We start from the raw sequence: 22,223 nt of genomic DNA on the forward strand, positions 1-22,223 counted from the left end.
TGTACAGTTAATCAGTAATGCTTAATCAGCATGTCAGTGGTTACCCACTTGGCTTAGGGGCACAGGCATTTTATTTGTGCTGGGAATTGCAGAAATGAAGTCGGATGAAATAATTTCACCATGGGAGCGAAGGCAGCTAGAGATTAAGGCGTTTTGTTGTCTTGGTTAATGTGAAGAATATGTAGGTGTTTTGGTGTTTTTTTTCCAACCCCCTGTAACATTTGCCTCAACCCAGGCCGTAGAATTGGAAATGTGCCTGACAAACATCTGGTCATGTTCCTCCAGGGTGTTGTCAGGTTCTCTCAGCATCCCGTGTGACTCTGTCTGTAAAAACACTTTGCAATTACATTATACCTTTACCTAATAATATCAAGGAAGTAAAAATAATGATAATTATGTAAACCTGGGAAATAATGGAAATTCTTATGCCCATCTGCAAGACTAAAAGGAATGCTTTATTAATGTTGGCTGGTTGTCTGAAATTCCATTTTCATTGCACTAATAACTTAAGGGATTTGCTGACAGTAATGACATCTTGCAGCCCTTTTCCTCTCAGAGGAGTGAACATATTGGTGCTTAAGTACACTGATGATGTGCTAGAAGGCAGCACATTCACCTTGCTTTACTCCAAGGAGGCACAGGAAGATAACCTAGGAGCTCTTTCCAAATGATGAAACTAATCAAAACAACCATTCTCCTTCATCAAAGACCTCATTGTCAAAAGACTGATGGTAAAAAATATATAGTTATTTAAGAGATAAGAGAGGAATCATGAAGTTAGAGAAGATAGAAGGAATATAAAGTGGATGGCGGAACATGAATTTGTTTTTAATAAATGTATGTGTATTAAAATTAATTTTAGGGGCTCCTGGGTGGCTCAGTCAGTTAAGCATCTGTCTCTTGATTTTGGCTCATGTCATGATCTCATGGTTCGTGAGATTGAGCCCCACATCGGGCTCTGCACTGACAGTATGGATCCTGCTTGGGCTTCACTCACTGTCTCTCTGCCCCTCCCTGACTGGTGCTTTTTCTCTCTGTGTGTCTGAAAAATAAATAAATAAATTAAAAAAATTCTTTAAAATTAATTTTAAATGCATATGCGGAAAACTCAAAATAACTTTGATTTAGACCAAAGATGAGAGCTTATTTCTCTGTCATGTAAAAGTTTGGAGCTGTTGTGCCAACAGAGCTCATCTGCCAGCTCTGCTCCACTAAGTTCTCAAAGACCCTGGCTACTTCCTTCATCTGCTTTCTCTAGTGTGTGGCTTTCATTCTTATGTTTCAAGGCAGCATCCATGTTTTTGGCATCAGGAAATATGTAATAAAAAGGAGCATAAAGTACTCACCAGATGCTGCTTAATGATGGTTTCTGTAGATTGTCACATATTTCTGAGCTTATCTTGTTGACCAGAACCTAGCAACTTGACCATATTTCAAAGAGAAACTGAAAAGTTGTCTATATTGGATGACTGTGTGTCCTACTAAATATTAGAAAATCTATGTCCATGGAAATAATATTTTAACAATATAGTAGTGTAAAAATTTTACTACATTTATGACTGTCATTCCACTCCACTTCTGGCCATTTCTGTTGGGTTCTTCTAGAAGTTATTTGCATAACTAAGCTATTTGTAAATTCCTTTATTTCTTGATTCATCAATCACAAACTCTTTTCTGAGTAGGAGGAAGTATTGTGAACTCTGTGTCTGGATTAATTTCATCTCAGAAATAGATTAGGAGAAGGCAATCAGTCTGAGTATCTACTCAAGTGCTAAAATGAGGAGGGTGAGGGGTGCCAGGGTGTCTCAGTCAGTTAAGCATCCTACTCTTGATTTTGACTCAGGTAATGATCCTGGGATTATGGAATCAAGCCCCATATCGAGCTCTGCCCTGAGCATGGAGCCTGCTTGAGATTCTCTCTCCCTCTCTCTCTCTCTCTCCTCTCTCTCTCTCTCTCTCTCTCTCTTTCTCTCTCCTCCCCTCTTTCTCTCCCACTCCTTCTCCCCCACTCTCTCTCTTTCTCTTCCTCTGCCCCCTCCTCCACTCATGCTCTCTCTCTCTCTTTCAAATGAAAATTAAAAAATAAAATAAAATGAGGAGGGGGGACCAAGCCTGTCAATACAAACCATGAGTTTAGGAGGTTCCCAAGTCCACCCTTAGATTCAATGATTTGCTAGAAGGAGTCACAGAACTCAGCAAAGTGGTTAAACTCATAGTTATAGTTTATTATAGTGAAAGAATACAGATAGAAATCAGCAATGGGAAACAGTTTCTAGGGCAGAGTCCATGAGAGACCAGGCATGGAGCTTATATTTGTCTTCTCCCAATAGAGTCCTATAGGCAGTACTTACTTCTCCCAGTAATTGTGTGGCAATATGCATGGAGTGAAGCCAGGAAGCTCACCTGAGCTTTGGAGTTTTTTATTGGGAGTTGATCACATAGACATGGCTTACCAATGGTATGGCTGACCTTAACCTCTATCACCTACAGATTTCAAGTAGATATTATGTAGCCCAATGCCCCATCACAAATCATTATCAGTATAGACTATCTAGTGTGGCCCAAAGCCCTCAGATACACAAAGACACTTTTATCAGCCAGTATATATGAAGGGATTAGAGGTTACCTCCCAAGAGCTGGGTCAAAGGTTCAAACTTTTCTTTGGGCAAAGTTAATCTTTTACTGCACAGAGCCTTAATGCTACTAGACTAATCAATCAATCACTCATCTTTAAAAAGCAATTCTTAGTTCATCCTGGGAACACACAGTGTATACCTCCACGTGCAGGAAGAAAGAGGTATCACTATTCAGGCTCCCTTCTTGCTCCTACTTTTCTTCACTTTCTTCTGTGAGTCTTGAGGTCTTCTGCAGACCCCATCTGCTGGGTTCTTTTAGTATATTGTACACTGATTCTTTTTCTGTTTAGTTTGTCAGTAAGATGTCATATGCTTGCCATGTTTCAAAAGTGCCTCAACTTATGTGATCCTTTAATGAACTTTCTTCCCTTGTCTGCACTTTTATGAACATACTCACCTTTGAACTTTTTTACCATAATTTTAATAGGTTTTAGGAAAGATTTGAGATAAATAGAGTCGACGTTCAGCTCACTGCCAAACTGGGAGCTCAAACATGAAATTCTGGAGACTAAGTGTGGAAGAGGTTTTTTAAAAACAACCTGTGCCCAAATGCTTTATTGCATGGAACTACATTTCTGATTCTTTGTGGGAGAGGGAACTGCCATGTAAGTAAAAGCCTGTGTGAAGTCATATTACAAAATCATGCTAAGAACTTCTAGGTTCTGGGGGGGGAAAAAAAAAGAACTTCTAGGTTCTGGAAAATTGTCATGTTTCATACAAGCTGCCTTAGCAGATTAAAGATGGCCAAAAGTTCTTTGTCACTTTTCTTATTGAGAGAGGAGTCTATGTCCCCTTCCCTTAAATCCTGGCATACTTTGACCAATAAAATATGGTGGAAATGGGGCGCCTGGGTGGCGCAGTCGGTTAAGTGTCCGACTTCAGCCAGGTCATGATCTCGGGTCCGTGAGTTCGAGCCCCGCGTCGGGCTCTGGGTTGATGGCTCGGAGCCTGGAGCCTGTTTCCGATTCTGTGTCTCCCTCTCTCTCTGACCCTCCCCCGTTCATGCTCTGTCTCTCTCTGTCCCCAAAATAAATAAACGTTGAAAAAAAAAATTAAAAAAAAAATATGGTGGAATTGTTGCCATGCTGGTTGTCTTTTTTTTTTTTTTTTTTTTTAGGCTTATTTATTTATTTTGAGAGAGAGAGTACAAGTGGGGGAAGACCAGAGAAAGAGGGAGAGAGAGAATCCCAAGGAGGCTCTGTACTGATAGCACACAGAGCTGATGTAAGGGCTTGAACCCACCAATCACGAGATCATGACCTGAGCCAAAACCAAGAGTCAGATGCTTAACCAACTGAGCCACCCAGGTGCCCGGCATGCTGTTTTTCTACTCAGGTGTTAAAAGACTGACAGCTTCCTAATCTTGTTTCTTAGAAATTTTCACGCTTAGATGGGGTGCCTAGGTGGCTTAGTCTGTTAAGTGTCCGACTTCGGCTCAGGTCATGATGTCATGGTTCCTGGGTTTGAGCCCCACATCAGGCTGTGTGCTGACAGCTCAGAGCCTGGAGCCTGCTTCCGATTCTGAGTCTCCCTCTCTCTCTGCCCCCTCCCCAGCTTGTGCTCTGTCTCTCTCACTCAAAAATAAATAAATGTTAAAAAAAAAAGAAATTTTCATTCTTAGGGTAATCAATACCCATTATTCATGCAAACCACCATGTAAGATTTACCCTGAGATTATCATGTTGTGAGAAAGCCCAAGCCAGCCACGAGAGAGAATGAATGAAAAAAGAGAGAGAGATGCCCATCCAGTTCCAGCTGTTCCAACCATCTTAGCCTTTGTAAAAGGCACACGAGTGAAGAAGCCATTTTTGACATTCCATCTCCAGCAGATGCAACATGAAGAGCTGAAGAAACCAGGTGATAGCTGAAACTGAAGCTCCCGATATATGGCCTGGTCAAACTCTCCCAGCAGACTCCAACCATATATCATCCCAGCTGTAGTCCTAATTATCTGGGAGGAGAAACAAGCTATCTTCTCTATTCCCTTCTCAAATTTCTGACCTGCAAACTTGTGAGCATAATAAAATATTTGTCTTTTTTGGAGAGAGAGAGAGAGAGAGAGCGCGCGCGTGCAGTCACATGTGTGCATGCATGCAAGCAGGGGAGGGACAGAGAGAGAGGTGGACAGAGGATCCCAAGTGCGCTCTGTGCTGACAGCAGAGATCTTGATGCAGGGCTTGAACTCATGAACCTTGAACCATGAGATCATGACCTGAGCTGAAGGCTGATGCTCAACTGACTGAGCCACCCAGGCATCCCAAAATATTTTGTCTTTTTACTCCAAACAAATTTTGGGTGGTTTGTTATGCCGTGATTGATAACTAGAACAGATTCTATCAGCCAGATTTTTTTTTTTTTTGACAGGTACTTTGACTATGCTGTTAATGGTATAACGCTAAATATGTTAATCTCCCCCTACCCCCTTTCTCCGGAGAAAAGAGCAAAAGAGATTGGAGCTAAGGAAGGCATTTTCCAAATGTAGGACTTTATTCCTTTTCATCCACTTAAGCTTATTATATTTGTAGTCCAACAGATAGTTGATGTTACAAGATTTATATTTAGTTTATCAATCAGTGAATTAGGATATTACTTCATTTATAACATGTTAAATGATGCATAAATGTAATACAATACAAATGAAACATAATAAACTAGAAACGTATATACAAATTTGATTCAATATGTTCACAGTTTCTTTTGCCCTCTGTCAGTGTGATTGCCTTTGTATAATCCATATCTCTAATTATCCTTTCCTCTGCTTTGCATATAAATAGCTAATTAGATAGTGTCCCTGTCAGCTATGAAGCATATAATATTCAAAGACATACTCCTTTAGAAATTTAATTTGGGATAACAGATTGTGCTAACCAATTGAAAAAACACAAGATTCAAATTTGGTGAATCATTTGATGATTTAATTTGAAGTCAGAAATGTCACATATGAATCAAAATGTTTTGAAAAATTCTAAGGTTGACTTCTCAGGTGTAAGGACTGGCAGGCTTGTTTGTTAGCAGTATTGAATAAAGACTTGTATTATGTGAGGATTTCACTGAATGCTGTTTTTTTTATAGACACAACTCCATCCAGGAATTACTACTTTTAAGAAATAGCTGTTCAACACGAATAGCATAATTGGTGCTTGGGATGTAAGAGAATGTTAGATGATCAGTAAACTGTCAGGAGCAGTGTCATGGGAAAGCTCCAAGAGTTCTAGAAGTAAGAATACACACTGTCTTTGTTGTGGAAAGGACCAGAGTGAGATTCTTTAATGAAAGCTTGGAAGCCAGCTATGTCTCATTCATGTCCAGGGGTACAATTTGGCTTCTTGGCAACAAAAATATCAGAAGCTTGGTTTGATTTATTTAAGCAGAAAAGCTATTTCTAAGAAGAGTTGGTGGGAAATGTTCATATTGGAAGTTTGTTGAATGAAGCTTAAGTGGGAATCAAGGGAAGCCAAGCACAGTGAAACTTCAAAATTTGCAGAAACTACTACAGGAACTGTCACCACTGGTCACACATTGTCCTGTCAAAATTGATGGCCCTGAACACTCATTGTCTTGCTTAGGATTTTGTGGATGAATTCCATAGACCTTGAGCCTTTGTGTCACTACTCCACTATTCAGAGTCCCTGGTGAAAGTATCTGAAAGGCTGTACTTAAGTCACTTGACCAAATTCTAGGGACCTGCCAGGGAGGGAATCTCTTCATCAGATTTTTTTTAGTGGGTACCAGGGCATTTCCAACTATTAGAAATCCTCAATTCCACATACAGAGCTCAAGCAGGGCAGGGGTCCTGGGCATTTAATGAGCCCTATTCTATGCTTGGTCAAAGAGTGTGCCCCCAAATCTGATACCTCAGCCTACCATCACTTCAGTCCTCCATTGAGGAGGACCAAGAGTAACAACTGGCTCCTTTCAGGAGAACTCTGTTCCATTATCCTGGTTAAGGGGGAACACCACGCTCCTCAAACCTCCCTGTTGAGACTAATGGAACTCACTTGTTCATCACCAGTGAAATTCTCCATGTCTTCCTTGAGTGTTCCCTTTACCTCCTTGCTCCAATTGAATCCTGGACCTCCCCTGGGGCACTGCTTCCCTGCAGCCCTCCTAACCAGCAGTTGTTTATTTCCATCTCTTTTATTTCTCTTTTATCTTTGAGACTATCTTCAGGGTTATTCGTGCCATTTCCAGAGCCTTTTCTGCCTTTCTTCCTTAAAAATCTTCTGCTTAAAATATCAAACCTTTTAGATTATGTCACCCATTATGCCTGATTATTGATATAATTCACCTACCCTATGTCACCCCCCTTCACAATTTAACTTCTCTCCAGTAGTTTGCCTATCTGCATTTTCACTAATTTCAGTGTATACATGGTTGACCTTTGCAATACCATTACTTTTCAGTTGCTTGATGTTTTTATGTTCTGATTATCTTGTCCACTACTCTATCTTAAGTCTTCTCATGTCCCCAAATTTCCACTGACTCATCATTTCAATTTTGTGCACAACCTCACCTCTCCACGCACCCCTCGATTACCCCAATTTCAAAAATACTTGCACTCAAATGAAACCTCCACTCTACCTTGCCATCTCTTCTCTGTCTACTAATGAATGTATTTCTTGATGTCCTTTCCTCTCTACTTATCCATCTTCAATTATTTGGCCAATCATCTTATTCATTTACTTGAATATGCTTTTTACTCCATTGACCTTTCTCTCAATTTTAAAGCTCACTTGACAAAATCACAGCTCCAGTAAATCCAACTCTCTGCCAACTGTGCACCTGTACCAATGCAAATATACATGGTTGTTTAAAAATACTAAATCATGTTGATGGATCTCATTTTAGATTTATGACCACAAATGCCAAGTGGACTCTGAATGCTGCTCCATGTTCGTAAAATATCTCCCTGGTCAGTTCACTTCCCAGTCCTTTGGAATTTCATTCATACCTTGTTCATCCTTCTCAAACCAGTACAATTCCATCAGCTATATTCTCCAGCGCTTTTCTTTGTTTATTCTTATATTGATGTTATTGTTATTTTTAATAGTTAAGGTAGCAATAGGTAGGTGATGCTAATTAAAAAAAATATTTTCTACTCTGGTATATAGATACAGATCAGATTATTTTGCTTATTATTATTTAACTCAATTACTTTACTAATCTTCCATATGTTTAGTAGCTGTTTACCTATTTGGAAATTTGTAGAAAAATAATAATACTATTTGCAAATACAAGTTAAATCCTTTTTGTCTCAATATTAAAAATATTTTCTTATTTTTATTTATTTTTTTTTTTAGTGGTTTGGTTGGAATGTGTCCAAAAAATGTTTGATATTTTTTGTAGAATTCTGGTAAATACCCTTTATCAAGTTAAGAAATTTTCCATCTTTGCCTCGATTGATAACTTTGTGTTTAACAGAAAAATTCACATCTCAGAGTACACATTTTAAAAATTAATTGGGAGGGGAAAACTAGCAATCTGTTTCTGGGGTATAAATGCCCAGTTTGTGCATAATAGGCAAGTTAAAATCAAACTGTGTATATAGACCTTTACTGAATCTCCAATTTTCAGGTTCTCTTAGAGTCCTGGGTCTTTGCTGGTCAATTTCTCCTGAGAAGAAACCTCTAATTTTATACCTAAAGTAGACTAGGGTAACAGCTGCATGAGAGAGTTAGATTGTGTTGTATACTGGCTTTTAAATGAGTTCCCATAGTTTCAACCTTCTTTCATAAAGAATTTCTGAATTCTAAAATATGAGATTTTTCAAGGCTTCTATAGTAAGTTCTTTTCTTTGTATGTCCTCTGCAGCAGACTCTCTGGTCTGTAGCTTTTTCTGTATTGTACATCAGTTTTTACTCCTCCATTTGCTTTCTACCTTTAAAAAGTTTGTTTAAATCTCCAAAGGTAGATGACCTTGCTTCCATTCCTTTTCCTTGTGTATTGATGCCTTTTTAAAAGTAAACACTTTGGGGCTTCTAGGTGGCTTAGTCGTTTAAGTGACCAACTCTGGGTTTCAGCTCAGGTCCTGATCTCAAAGTTCGTGAGTTTGAACCCCATATTGGTCTCTGTGCAGACAGTGCAGAGACTGCTTAGGATTCTGTCTCCCTTCCTCTCCCTCAAAAATAAATAAATACATACATACATAAAAACACTTTGTGACATTGACCTTGTTTGTACGTGACGTATAAATGACTGCATGACTGCATATGTGTCTGTATCACTCTGATTATGTGTGTGTGGCAGAAGGAGGTGGGGGAAAGAATATGAAAGAAGGAATAAATGAGTAAAAGGATCACTAAAGACACTTTCAGCTACAAGTAATAAAGATTTCATTGCAAGTGACTTACACGTCACAAGCACTTACTGGATCAAATATTATTTGTGGAAGGATGTGTGGAGGGAGAAAGTGTCAGATCAGTGGCACAATGGCTTTATCATGGACCTAGGGTCTGTATCTGTATTTCTAAGGATATGTGTTAAACTTAAATTGGTAGTTCGTTCCCTAAACCTTCTGTGGTTCTAAACCTGGGATGACTTTTGTGTGAGTAGAAATACGTTGGGAGGAATGTCACAGAGAGGATTGTCATCAAAAAGTCATTTAAGTTCCATTGTAGACACTGTATTTCTTTTCCAAACTATATGCCTTTTATTTCTTTTTTTTTCTTTTCAAATTTTTATTTAAATTCTAGTTAGTTCACATATAGTGCAGTATTGGTTTCAGGAGTAGAATTCAGTGATTCATCACTTACATATAAGTGCCCTCCTTAATACCCATCCCCCATCTAGCCCATCTCCCACCCAACTCCTTCCATCAACCTTCAGTTTGTTCTCTATCTTTAAGAGTTTCTTATGGTTTATTTCCCTCTTTTTTTGATTCCTCCCTCCGATATGTTAATCTGTTTATTTTCTTAAATTCCACATATGAGTGAAATCATATGGTATTTGTCTTTTTCTGAATGACTTATTTCACTTAACATAATACACTCTAGCTTGCTTCATCCACATCATTGCAAATGGCAAGATTTCATTCTTTTTGATGGCCAAGTAATATTCCATTGTATACATATGCCACACATTCTTTATCAGTTCATAAGCTGATGGATATTTGGGCTCTCTCCATAGTTTGGCTATTGTTGATAATGCTACTATCAACAGTCGAGTGCATATACCCCTTCGAATCTGTATTTTTGTATCCTTTGGGTAAATACCTGCTAGTATAATTTCTAGATCATAGGGTAGTTCTATTTTTAACTTGAGTAACGTCTATACTGTTCTCCAGAGTGGCTGCACCAGTTTTCATTCCCACCAATAGTGCAAGAGGATTTCCCTTTCTCTGCATCCTTGCCAACATCTGTTGTTTCTTGTGTTGTTAGTTTTAGCCATTCTGACAGGTGTGAGGTGGTATCTCATCATAGTTTTGATTTGTAATCCCCTGATGATGAGTGATGTTGAGCATCTTTTCATGTGTCTGTTAGCCATCTGCATATCATATTTGGGAAAGTATCTATTCATGCTTTCTTCCCATTTCATAACTGGATTGTTTTTTGAGTTATGCCTTTTACTTATTTTGCTTGCCTTATGGAACTGCATAGAACTGTAATTCTACTCTGTTGATTATGAATAATGAGAGAGGACATCATTGCTTTCTTTCTAATTTTAGAGGGAAAGCATTTAGTCTTTAATCATTAGCTATAGGCTTTTTTGCATGTGCTTTAGGCTTTTTTGTATATGCTTTTTATCAAGTTAAGAAAGTTCTTCATTTCTGTTTTTCTAAGATTTTTTTAAAAATTGTGAATGGGTGTTTAAGTTTGGCAGGTGCTTTTTCTGCACTGATTGATATGACCATGTAATTTTTTTCTTCTTTAGCTTGTTTTGGTGAATTATGCTGATTAGCTTTCAATGTTAAACCAGCCTTGCATCCTTGGAATGTGAACCCCACTGGGTCACAGAGTGTAATTCTTTCAGGTATTGCTGACTTCTATGTGCTAATATTTTGTGAAGGAATTTTAAAATTTTATATCCGTTACTTATCTTTGTATGAGATAATAAATTTACCATACTTTTTAAGCCAGTTGAGTTAGGGCTTTCTGTTACTTGTAGCCAAAAGCATCCTTAATGATCTATATGGAAATGAAAAGTGAGTTTTCCTCAAAGTTAAAAAATTCTGGCTCTATGGTGTTGTTCTGCCTCCACCATTCCCTAAGACTGTCATTGGTATGAAGCTGTAAAGTGTCTCGTATTTAGTATTTATGGGATAGGAGTAGGGACATAAATAATCTGGGGCTGTAATCTGGGGAACCAGGTTCCTCTGCTTACCCCAATCTCTGTGTCATCACCTGTTTCTTGAAAGTTTTACTACAGCTCTTTCAAATCTTCTCTATTCCTCATTTCCACTACTCTTATCACATTATCTCTCTCTCCAAACAGGTTAATTTGCCCTCTATTTCACAGAAACTGCCAGGTAGAAATTCTTCAACATCTGCACCATTCTACCTTCCCCAGCTCTCTCCTTGCTCCCCTGTCAGGATAGATGAGCTTCCCTTTTTCTTAATGGGCCAGTGCCTGTTCCTGTACCCTCTCCATTTCATTTCTCCATGAATTATTTCTCTATCTGTTTTTCAAAACTTCCCTTCTCCAGTTCTTTCCCAGAAGCAGTCTCCCCTTTTATAGAATCCCTTTCTTAATCCATACTTTTCTCTTCAACTATTTCTCCATCTCTCTTTCCCACCATCTCCACTTCCTTACCACTCTAGTCTCCATAGTCCCTACAGTTGGCTTCTGCTCTGCCCCCAGAGCTCCACTCAATACCAAAAATCTCTTTGTAGCTAAATGCTGAGATTACTTCCCTAGTTCTTACCCCAGAAGACCTGTCAGCAACATTTAACCCATTCCTCACCAACTCTGACTTATAACTCTCCTACTTTGGCTTTAGTGATATCACACTTTCCTTGCCTTTCTTCAACTTCTGGCTGCTTCTCCTGAGCCACATTTCCTAAATTTCTTCTTCTTCTTAGTCACTGGAGATTTTCAGGGTCCTGTGTTGGCCCTCTCTTGCCCCTTTATACTCTCTCTGGGGCCTTCATACATCCCTGTGGATTTATGATCACATTCTTGATGATTACTCTTGCATCACTTTGCTAGACCTGGGTTATGCTACTGTAACAAATGACCCTAAAATTTCAGTGTTATAATATCAAAAGTTTATTGCTCACTCATGCAATAGGGCCAGCTTGGGTAGACTGAGATTCAGCTACTCACTAAGATCCAGGATGCTGTGGCCTATATGGAACATAGCTGGTCTCTGAGAAGGGTATATGGTGGACTGTGTGCTAGCTCTTAAAGCATCTGCTCAGAAATGATACATATTACTTCACTTCCACCTGTTTCATTGGCCAAAAAAGTGATATAGCCAAGCCTGAGGTCAATAAGGCATAGATTTATAATTTACCCCGAAGAAATAGATTCCTCACTGTTGAAGATAAGAAAGTAATTTGAATGATAAGGCTGTCTGACATATCCTAAATTCATATCTCTAACTCTGATTTCAAAGACAAGGACAAACTAGCTTTATTCTTGTACATGAAAATCAGCTCGAGTTCAGATATAACCTGGACCATGTGATAAGCCAATAGCAACCAAAACTCTGATCTTAAAAGATTTCCTTGCCATCTTCTGAACAATGATTGATAGATGAGATTGACCAATGGAAAATCTCATAAGAGCCAGTCTACAGTTCTGAGAAGGCTGCACCACTGGGCTGCTCTCCATGGTTCTGAACACCTTGGTCTGCTAGATCAGGGCAGTTTCATTCCTGGGACCTTGGTGAATGCTTGTTAACTTCTTTTTCTTTTTTTTAATACAAAATTTATTGTCAAATTGGTTTCTATACAACACCCAGTGCTCATCCCAACAGGTGCCCTCCTCAATGCCCATCACCCACTTTCCCCTCCCTCCCGCCCCCCCCCCAATAATGCTTGTTAACTTCTAAAGCCACTTATGGTTGAATTTGTTCTTAATAAAATATTGTCACATTGCATATGTTGTAGATCAAATAGAACCATATTATTTTGTATTAAGTGTAGATATGTTTATCAAGATTTCTTTTTATTGTGTTTAAACTAAAAACAATATTATGAGTTCTCTAGAGAAATGAGAGCAATCTGCCATTTTAGACTGAAGTTGCTTCCATTTTATGAATTTCTTAAATGAATTATCTATATAATTTAAACTTAATTATGTGTTTTACTATTAATATGTTCTTCTGTCTTCTTTTTTTGCATTTCGTATTTGTTTTGCTGGAAAGCATACTTTAATAATTAATCAAGGAGAAGTAGTTTTAAGCCTCCTGATTTCTTGAATTTCTGAAAATGTATTTCTTTTGCTTTTATATTTGAATGTAACTTGGATGAGTTTAAAACATTTTCCATGAACACTTTGTAGGCATCTTTGAATGTTTTCTAAAATACTGGAAGTGTTTATTTTTCTCTTTCTCTCTGCCAGCTTATGAAATTCTCTATTTGTACTTGAGCATTAACAAATTCACCACAATGTCACTGGGTGTCTTTTTCAGTAATAATTTAAGCACTATCAACTCTTCTTATATGAGAAATCAAATCATTCTTCAGATTAGGGATTTTAAATATTATATCTTCTTATTGTTACTTTGACTATTTCCTATCCATTTATCTCTTACATTTATTCACCATATCTCTTAATTTTAAAATATATTTATGGGGTGCCTGGGTGTCTCAGTCGGTTAAGCATCCGACTTCAGCTCAGGTCATGATCTCACAGTTAGTTTGAGCCCAATGTCAGGCACTATGCTGATGGCTCAGAGCCTGGAGCCTGCTTCAGATTCTTTGTCTCCTTCTCTCTCTGCCCCTCCCCTGCTCATGCTCTTGTCTCTGTCTCTGTCTCTCTCTCTCAAAAATAAATATTAAAAAGAATTTTTAAATACAATGTATTTGATACAATTTAACACAGTATTATATATAATTATTATATACTTATATATATAATTTTCTTATTTTTCTTTTGTGTTTTGAGAAAATTCCTTGTCTTGACCTTTGTTTCACTGATTTGATTTTCAACAGAAGCCATTCTACTATTTGACCTTCAATCAAGTTCCCACCTATCTGCCCTAATCCTCCATCCACCTGTATGACTTATCATTTGCTTCATCATAAATTGCTCCAAAATCTAGGGGCTTAAAGAAGCAAACATTTATTATCTCATAGTTTCTGTATGTCTGGAATCTAGATATGGTTTTACTGGGTTCTTCTGCTTCAAGGTCTCTCACAAGACTACAGCCAAGATGTTATACAGAGCTGAAGTCTCATTTTAAGGAATATCTTAAATTGAGGGAATATCTATCTTCAAGCTCACTCATGTGGTTGTTGATAAAATTCAATTTTTCAGGGATATCAGACAAAGGGACTTACTCAGTTCCTTACTAACTGTTGTCTGGAGGACTTCCTCCGTTCCTTGCTATGGCTATGGTGGCTTCTTTGTAGGGCAGCACACAACATGGCAGCTGACTTCCATCTAAATGAGCAAGCAAGAGAAGAAAAGAAGGGGAGCAAGATGGTAGACACAATCTCTTTATAACTTAATCTTTGAAGTGCTATCCATCAATTGTGCCATATTCTATTCATTAGAAGAGAATCACTAGGTCCTGACCAGACACCAAGGTAAGGAATTACTCCAGGGTGTGGATATCAGAAGGATCACTAAGAGGCATCTTAAAGTTTGCCTGCCATCCGCCCCCCCCCCCCATTACATTGATTTTAATAGCTAAAGATTGTTATTGCTGCAGTAGTGATCTGTTAATTTTTAATAAATGTGAAATCCTCCTGAATTTTTCAGTGGATGCTAATTATAATTAATTTGAGTCTCTCTTCTGATTCCTGCAACAACTGTTTTGTGCAGTGGTCAGTTCTGATCGTTTAATCTGTTTAGTGATTATTGCATAGCTTTTCACATTTATGATGAAAAGTCTAGTTTGATCATTATTTCATGTTCTCAACATGAGAAAAAAAACTGTATTCTACTGGTAGTGAATACAGAGTATGATTTTAAGACTCTGGCTTGTGTGGTCATGCAGAGATGGGCTAAGTGAAGAGTGAGTATGGCAGGTCTATATAGCATTTGTCTCAGGAGCATAGTCGAACATTTATCTGAGAAAGTCACCTTTTTCTCTCTAGAACCAAAACCCATGCTGGGTCTTTTCTGCTTTAAATAGAGAAGACTATTTGGGATTTACCCTAAGGGTGGGTGCTCTGAGAGGAGCCTCTCATAGCCATTCCCATGGTCTTTAATTAATTACACCAGAACTTGCCTCATAGTTCACTGCAGTTTTCAACTCTGGCTGGCTTTGATTTGAGGTTAGGCCATGGCTTTTCCAGGGAAGACTTCCTTTTTGAGGTTCTTTCTCTCTTTCCTAAAGAGATTCTCAGACTGCTTCTTACTGACTCTAGGCTCTGACTCTCCCTTTTCTTAGAGCTTTACTTTAGAGTAGAACTCAGTTAACTTTCTCTTGCCTCCCTCCACAAACTATACACACGACACTTGTGTGTGGACAAACATACACAATGGAAAGTTTTTATAGTAAAACAAAATAAATACATTAAAATTTATTGTTAGATACTTATTTCCATAAAAGTCTTTAGATTCCTTACCAGCTAGAATTTTTCATAAGATACTTTATATATATATTTTTTATGATTTTATTGGGGGGGGGCACTTGGGTGGCTCAGTCAGTTAAGCATCTGACTTTGGCTCAGATCATGATCTCATGGTTTATGAGTTTGAGCCCCGTGTTGGGCTCTCTGCTGACAGCTCAGAACCTGGAGCCTGCTTCAGATTCTGTGTTTCCCTCTCTCACTGCCCCTCCCCTGCTCACACTCTGTCTGTCTGTCTCTCTCTCAAAAATAAACATTAAAAAATTTACAAAAAAAGAAAAAAGATTTTATTTTTAAGTAATCTCCACACCCAACATGGGGCTTGAACTCACAACCCCAAGATCAAGAATCACCAGCCAGGTGCCCCTTCATAAGAGACTTTAATCTGGAGTCTTCCACTTTTGGTCATTTTGTTCCACCCCCTCTTTCTCACAGTGCTTTTCATATAATTTTTATTTTTCTAGGTTTGTATTCCTTCTAGTCAGGGTCCTCCTTCACCCCCTTCTAGAGAAACTCAGCTTTCAACTCACTGTGCAGTTCCAGAATCTGTTTTGCATGGCCAAGTCTCTATGATCTCTAAACAGCACTGCCAGCTCCAAGGCTCATCCTTTAGTTAGTATGAAGAGCCAATTAAGGCTTAGAAATTCTGGTTTCCCATTCTACTTTTGAAAATAAGCAGCTATAGTCAGCTTGGATTATAAGTGTTATTTCACTATGCTACAATTGAAATTGTCTAAATATTTTTATAAAATCATTTTTTAAATGGCTGGGGCTATAACTAAAGACCAGAGAATATTTCAGCTTTTGTTTTCCTGCCAATTATTCTGTTTTTGAATGTTATGTTGTGATAACATCAATATAACAGAATAGCCTACTAAATGTCCTTTTTCTCTGTAATGGTTTTTTATTTTTATATGGATGTGTCCAGTATGCTCAGTCAAGTTATTTCTGCACATTTTTTTCAAGTGGAAATGTATATTAAATATATTTAGAAGTTCATTCATTTCTGGGGCCCCTGGATGGTTCAGTCAGTTGAGTGTCCAACTTTGGCTCAGGTCATGATCTTGTGGTTCGTGAGTTCAAGCCCCACATCAGGCTCTACACTGGTGGTGTGGACCCTGCTTCGGATTATCTCTCTCCCTCTCTCTCTGTCCCTCTCCCACTCATGGGCTGTCTCTTGCTCTCTCTCTCTCTCAGAAATAAATAAACATTTAACAATATGAATGAAATAGATGATTTTCTAGAAAAAAATAATTTCTTACTTTTGGAATGAGGACGACCTTTCTCAGCTAGAAACGAACCTCTAAGGCTAAAAGGAAAATCTAAAAGTAAAAATATTGATATATTTGTCACATGTTTTTGAACAGTGGGAAAATAGGATAAAGAAATTCAAAAGACTAATGACCGATTGGAGAGAGAATACTCATAGCCAATAAAACAAACTAACAAAAACTACTTCACTGGGGAAAAAATAATTGCAAACAAAGGAAAACCTACTCTTTTAATATATGAAAAAGTCATATAATCAGTAAGAAAAAGAATATCATCAACTAAATAAAAAATAGACAACACAAACTGGTAGAAGACAAAAAATAAATGGTTAATAAAAAGAAATCAGTCTCACTCTGAATTAAATAAATGCAATCCATTTTGTTTACAGTTTATTTTTAGAGAGTGAGAGTGTATGTGCATGCGTGAACAGGGGCGGGCAGAGAGAGAGGAAGGGAGAGAATCCCAAGCAGGCTCTGTGCTGTCAGTGCAGAGCCGGATGGCAGGGCTGGATCTCATGAACCGTGAGATCATGACATGACTGAAATCAAGAGTTGGATGCTCAGCTGATTGTGCCACCCAGGCATAGGCACCCCTATGCAATTCACTTTTTATCTATCAGATTGATAAATAACATAAGTTAATTGACAAATCACAATTTGAGGAGGGTTTGGGAAGCAAAAGCTTTAGTGAAAGGTGTATGTAGTACTGTAAAATTCTCAACCTTCACTGCAATTTACAATAATATTTATAAAAATTTAAAAGATACTTATCCTTTGGCTGTTTTCATAAGCTAAATGATCTTCGGAGATGTTGAGCAAAAGTATAGGTACATAGTAGTTCATGGCAACATAATAACAGAAGGCTGTTAGCAGTTTAAATGTCTACCAATGTGGAACTGATTAAATACAGAATGATATCTTCATAGAATGGAATATTGTAAAGTAATTTTAAATAGTGCGTGAAGATGAAATCACCTAAAATATATTATTGAATGACAAATACAAATTAGTGTTTGTCTAATTCTCCCATACTTGGAAAAAATATGTCTTCAAAAACCTGTATGATTGTATAAACAGAGTGTCTCTGGAAGGGTACAGAAGAGATCGGCAGTACCAGTTACCTCTAGAAAGGGAGTTTGAGGAGGTTTTAATGGGGGCTCTAAAAATGAATAAAATAATATAAAATAACACAGAGCATATTATTATTTTTCTTTTCTTCTCTTCTCTTCTCTTCTCTTCTCTTCTCTTCTCTTCTCTTCTCTTCTCTTCTCTTCTCTTCTCTTCTCTTTTCTTTTCTTTTCACTCAACATGGAATTCGAACTTACAACCCAGAGATGAAGTGTGGCGTGCTCTACCTACTGAGCTATCCAGGCACCCCTTAAATTTTTATTTATTTGTTCATTATTATTATTTTTATTTTCTTTTTTTAACGTTTATTTTTGAGAGAGAGTGCAAGCAGGGGGAGGGGCAGAGAGAGGAGGACAGAGGATCCAAAGCAGGCTCTGAGCTGACAGCAGTGAGCTTGATTCAGGGCTTGAACTCATGAACATGACACTTAACTGACTGAGCCACCCAGGTGCCCCTGTTTATTTATTTTTAAGTCAGCTCTATGCCCAATGTGGGGCTTGAACTCACAACCCTGAGATTAATAGTCACATGCACTACCAACTAGTCAGGTGCCCCTAACACAGAGCATATTTTACGTCAAAGACTTGTACAGTGTTTAATACCAACCATTCCATATTTCCTGAAAACAGTAGTTAAGGACTTATTAATCTAGCTGAGGATGTCAAACTTCATATATGTTTTAAAGGAGAAATCCGGTAATTTGTCAGTTAGTTTTATTACTTAGGGTTTATCTTATGTTAGTAATTCATTATGCTTGGGCAATGTGCTAAGGCTGGTATGTCATTATATTTTAAGTCAGGTTCAATTCATGTGGTCACATTTATTAATTCAAATGAATTTTAGGTCTGTTTGAATCCAGCATTTATAAAATTTATGATAATATTTTAGTTCAAATGAAACTTTCTAATGAGGGATATTTTGGGCTTGAGTATTTGACTTCACCAATTTGAGTACAAAATGGGGTTTTATCCCTCTGAACATATGTTAATAGTTTCAATATATATGAGTTCTAAGTACACTCAGAATTGGCCCTAAGCAAAACTGTGAAGTGTAGACTTTGTCCTCATCACATGGCTCATTTGTATTTCACATTTGCACTCATACATTTAGTGAAACTTCTCTAACTGTCCTAGATATTCTTTCAAATTCTATCTTCCCATCAAGTCAAACCACTAGAAAAATAGCTCACTGTAATAGTAATATCTAACTTTTATTGAATACTTTAATATATGCCAAAGGCTGCACCAGGCACATTGCCCACATTACCTTGTTTAACTACAGGAAATATTTCACTGCTGAGAGGAGAATAAATTAGTATGGTCGTTTTGTCAGAATATATTACAAATAAAAATGTCCTCAGCTTATGTTATATCAACCTTTTTTCTTTGTTTTTATTTTAGAAAAACATTTTTATACCTGCATATTGAGACATGTTCAAGGAAGTTCATTCAAACACAGCTAAAAATAAAAAGAATCAAAATGTTCACAATAGAGCATTGGTGGATATAGAAATATGGAACAGCTAAAAAGAATATTACTCTTTATGTACTTATCTGGATATAATGCTAGGAAATATGCTGAATGAAAAAGCAAGTTAAAGAAAATTATGTAAAATAGAATACTATCTATTTAAAAAAAGCATGTAAAATGGAACTATCTACAAAATTGGTCAATAAAATAAAATTTTGTAATTCTGGAATATTATACTAAAAAAATCAATAAAAGTTGTTACCACTTAAATGAAAACTAGAACTAAGAGTGGTGGTCAAAGGGAATTTCTGTGATGTTTGAAATTTTGCAAAAAATAACATTTGTGTATTTCAAATTAAAAAAATATATTTTTTGAGAGTTGCTTTCACATTAAAAAAAACTTTTTATTTTTTGAAAACTTTTGTTAAGACACAATTTCCCCTTTTGTCTTGGCTGGTTGTGACCTTAAGACCAAAATTAGCGTACAGTTGGATTTGATCTGCAAGAGGAAGTGGCATAGAATAAAAAGCAAGGAGCACTTCTATATACCAGGGCCTTTTCTTTTCTGAAGTTATTGAATCTGAATAGCAAAGCTGCCAGGAAGATGTGATTATTACTAATTTTATAGGTCAGTTAACTAAGGATTAGAAAGTTATATAATTTGCCCAAGATCCCATTACTTGTTAGTCTGATTACGTAACAGTAAAACATGAGTATGGAATAAAGCTTCTAGCATACTGCACAGGCTTTTGTCATCATAAAAAGCTCTCAATTTCAGGGTAAATCAGGCAGATTTGTTGCTAGTCTCTCTGCTTCAAATGTTCTTGCTGCCCTTTGTCAATTATCTTAAGTGATAACTCTTACTTTAATCCTTTGGTTCATGTTTAAAAGCACATATGTTTGGAAAACGTGTCCCTTAAAGACTTTTCTTTTCTTTTTCTTTTCTTTTCTTTTCTTTTCTTTTCTTTTCTTTTCTTTTCTTTTCTTTTCTTTTCTTTTCAGAGAGAGTGAGCAGGGTCAGGGGAGGAACAGAGAGAGAAGGAAAGAGAGAGAGAATCTCAAGCAGGCTCTGTGCTGACAGATCATGACCTGAGCCAAAACCGAGAGTTGTCCACTTAACTGCCTGAGCCACCCTGGCATCCCTAAAGACATTAATTTTATGTGGTAGACTCTGAGGTGCTCCCCAGGGACCTTTGCCTTCAAAGTGTTCATATATTTGTATAATTCCCTTCCCTTGAGTATAGATGGGACCTCTGACTTTCTTTTGACCAGTGGAAAATGGCAAGAGTGAACAGATGTCACTGCCATGACTGTGTTACCTTATGTAAGACTCCATCTTGCTAGCTGACTTGCTCTCTATAAACTCTCTTTTATGGCTTGTGGAAGTAATCAGCCATGTTGGAGAAGACTATATGACAAGAAACTGTAGATGGCTTTTAGGAGCTTGGGGTAGCCTATAATTAACAGCCAGCAACAAATTAACCCTTAATCCTATAGCTACAAGGAAAAGAATCTACCAATAATCTGAGTGAGTTTAGAAGATTTTTCCCCATATAAGAATGCAGTGTGACCAACACACTGTTGTTTTGCAGCCTTGTGAGACCCTAAACAGAGGACCCAGTTAAGCCTGATGCCCAGAAACTGTGAGATACTAAATGTGTATTGTTTTAAGCCACTGAGTTTGTAGTAATTTGTTACACAGCAATAGATAACTAATATAGTCAATCAGGCATAAATTACCATGAATCAGCTTGAAATCTGTGAATTAGACTTAGTAATTTTAAAGTGGAGACAAAAGGGGAAAAGGAGTTCCTTGGGTATCTAAGATTGTGAACAGAGCTTCCCCTAAGTGGGGATAATATGTGTGGAAAGATGATAGTGACTGAAGATTTCTGGTGGCGATTGTTGTTAGCTTCACAATTTTATCCAAGGCCACGTAGAGAATATTTATTGATTGGATGTCCCAATTCTATTTTTGAACATGAATAAGAGCTTCCATGAAATGCTTTTTCTAGGCAAGTATTAAACCTCTCAACAAGTTCAAGTCATCTGAGTAAAGATAGACGGCTAAAGGTTATAAAAGCATTTGCTTCTGAACCTGTTGTCAGGATATTACAAATCTGATGTGAGTTACAATCACCAAGAGATACCATGGCCTGTTGGTCAAACTTTAATTATTTTCTGGTATCACACTGACCCTGATCATTTTATTCCATCCCTTCTAAGGTGACGTCTGTGCTCTGGGATAATTATCTGCCACTGTGGGTTTTCAGAACTGCTTCATTGAATCTCTTTCTCAGTGATGACAGGGAAATTATATTTGTATTAAGCACTTCCCTCTTTCATTCCACAGTGTACTGCTACTGGCAGATTTTTTCCATATCCTATTAAATGTCAGATAATCATCTGCCTCATCCTAACAAGCATCTCAAAGTTTAGACCCTCAGGATTCATGGTTCCAGTTCTCTGCACTATTCCTTCAATTTTTAAGAAGCACAAAAACAATTACTCTTGGATCGGGTGCAAGAAATGTTTATGTATAATTTGCATTTAGTAAATATAAGAAGTGTAGACTGAAACATTTTTCTCCGTATAAGTCTGCATCTACTAACTGAGGTAGTGTGAGGAGCAAAGAACAGGGAATTTGCAGTAATGCAGACCAGGAATTGAATATTGGTCCTGCCACATGCTTTCTGGTTATGATCTCTTCAGACCTCAATTTCCTTATATGTAAATGAAGACAGCATCAACCTCATATATTGTGAGTGAGGATTCAGGCATAAATACTAATAATGTAGATGGCTAGTTATAGTTCAGAAGAGGTCTTAGAGTCCAACAAAAGTAAATTGAAAAGCATTGAATGGCAGAAGATTCTAAAATCTCTGTCCTTTCTCTCGAATCCTAAATTAGAATTTACATAAAGAATGCATTTTACTCAAGACTTGATAACCATGATCCCCTTCTGGCATCTATTTAACATCCTTTAAGATGCAGAATAACTACCTCCACATGTTATATTTTTCCTTATTTCAAAG

Source organism: Felis catus, chromosome E1, assembly GCF_018350175.1.
Source record: "Felis catus isolate Fca126 chromosome E1, F.catus_Fca126_mat1.0, whole genome shotgun sequence".
Lineage (NCBI taxonomy): Eukaryota > Metazoa > Chordata > Mammalia > Carnivora > Felidae > Felis > Felis catus.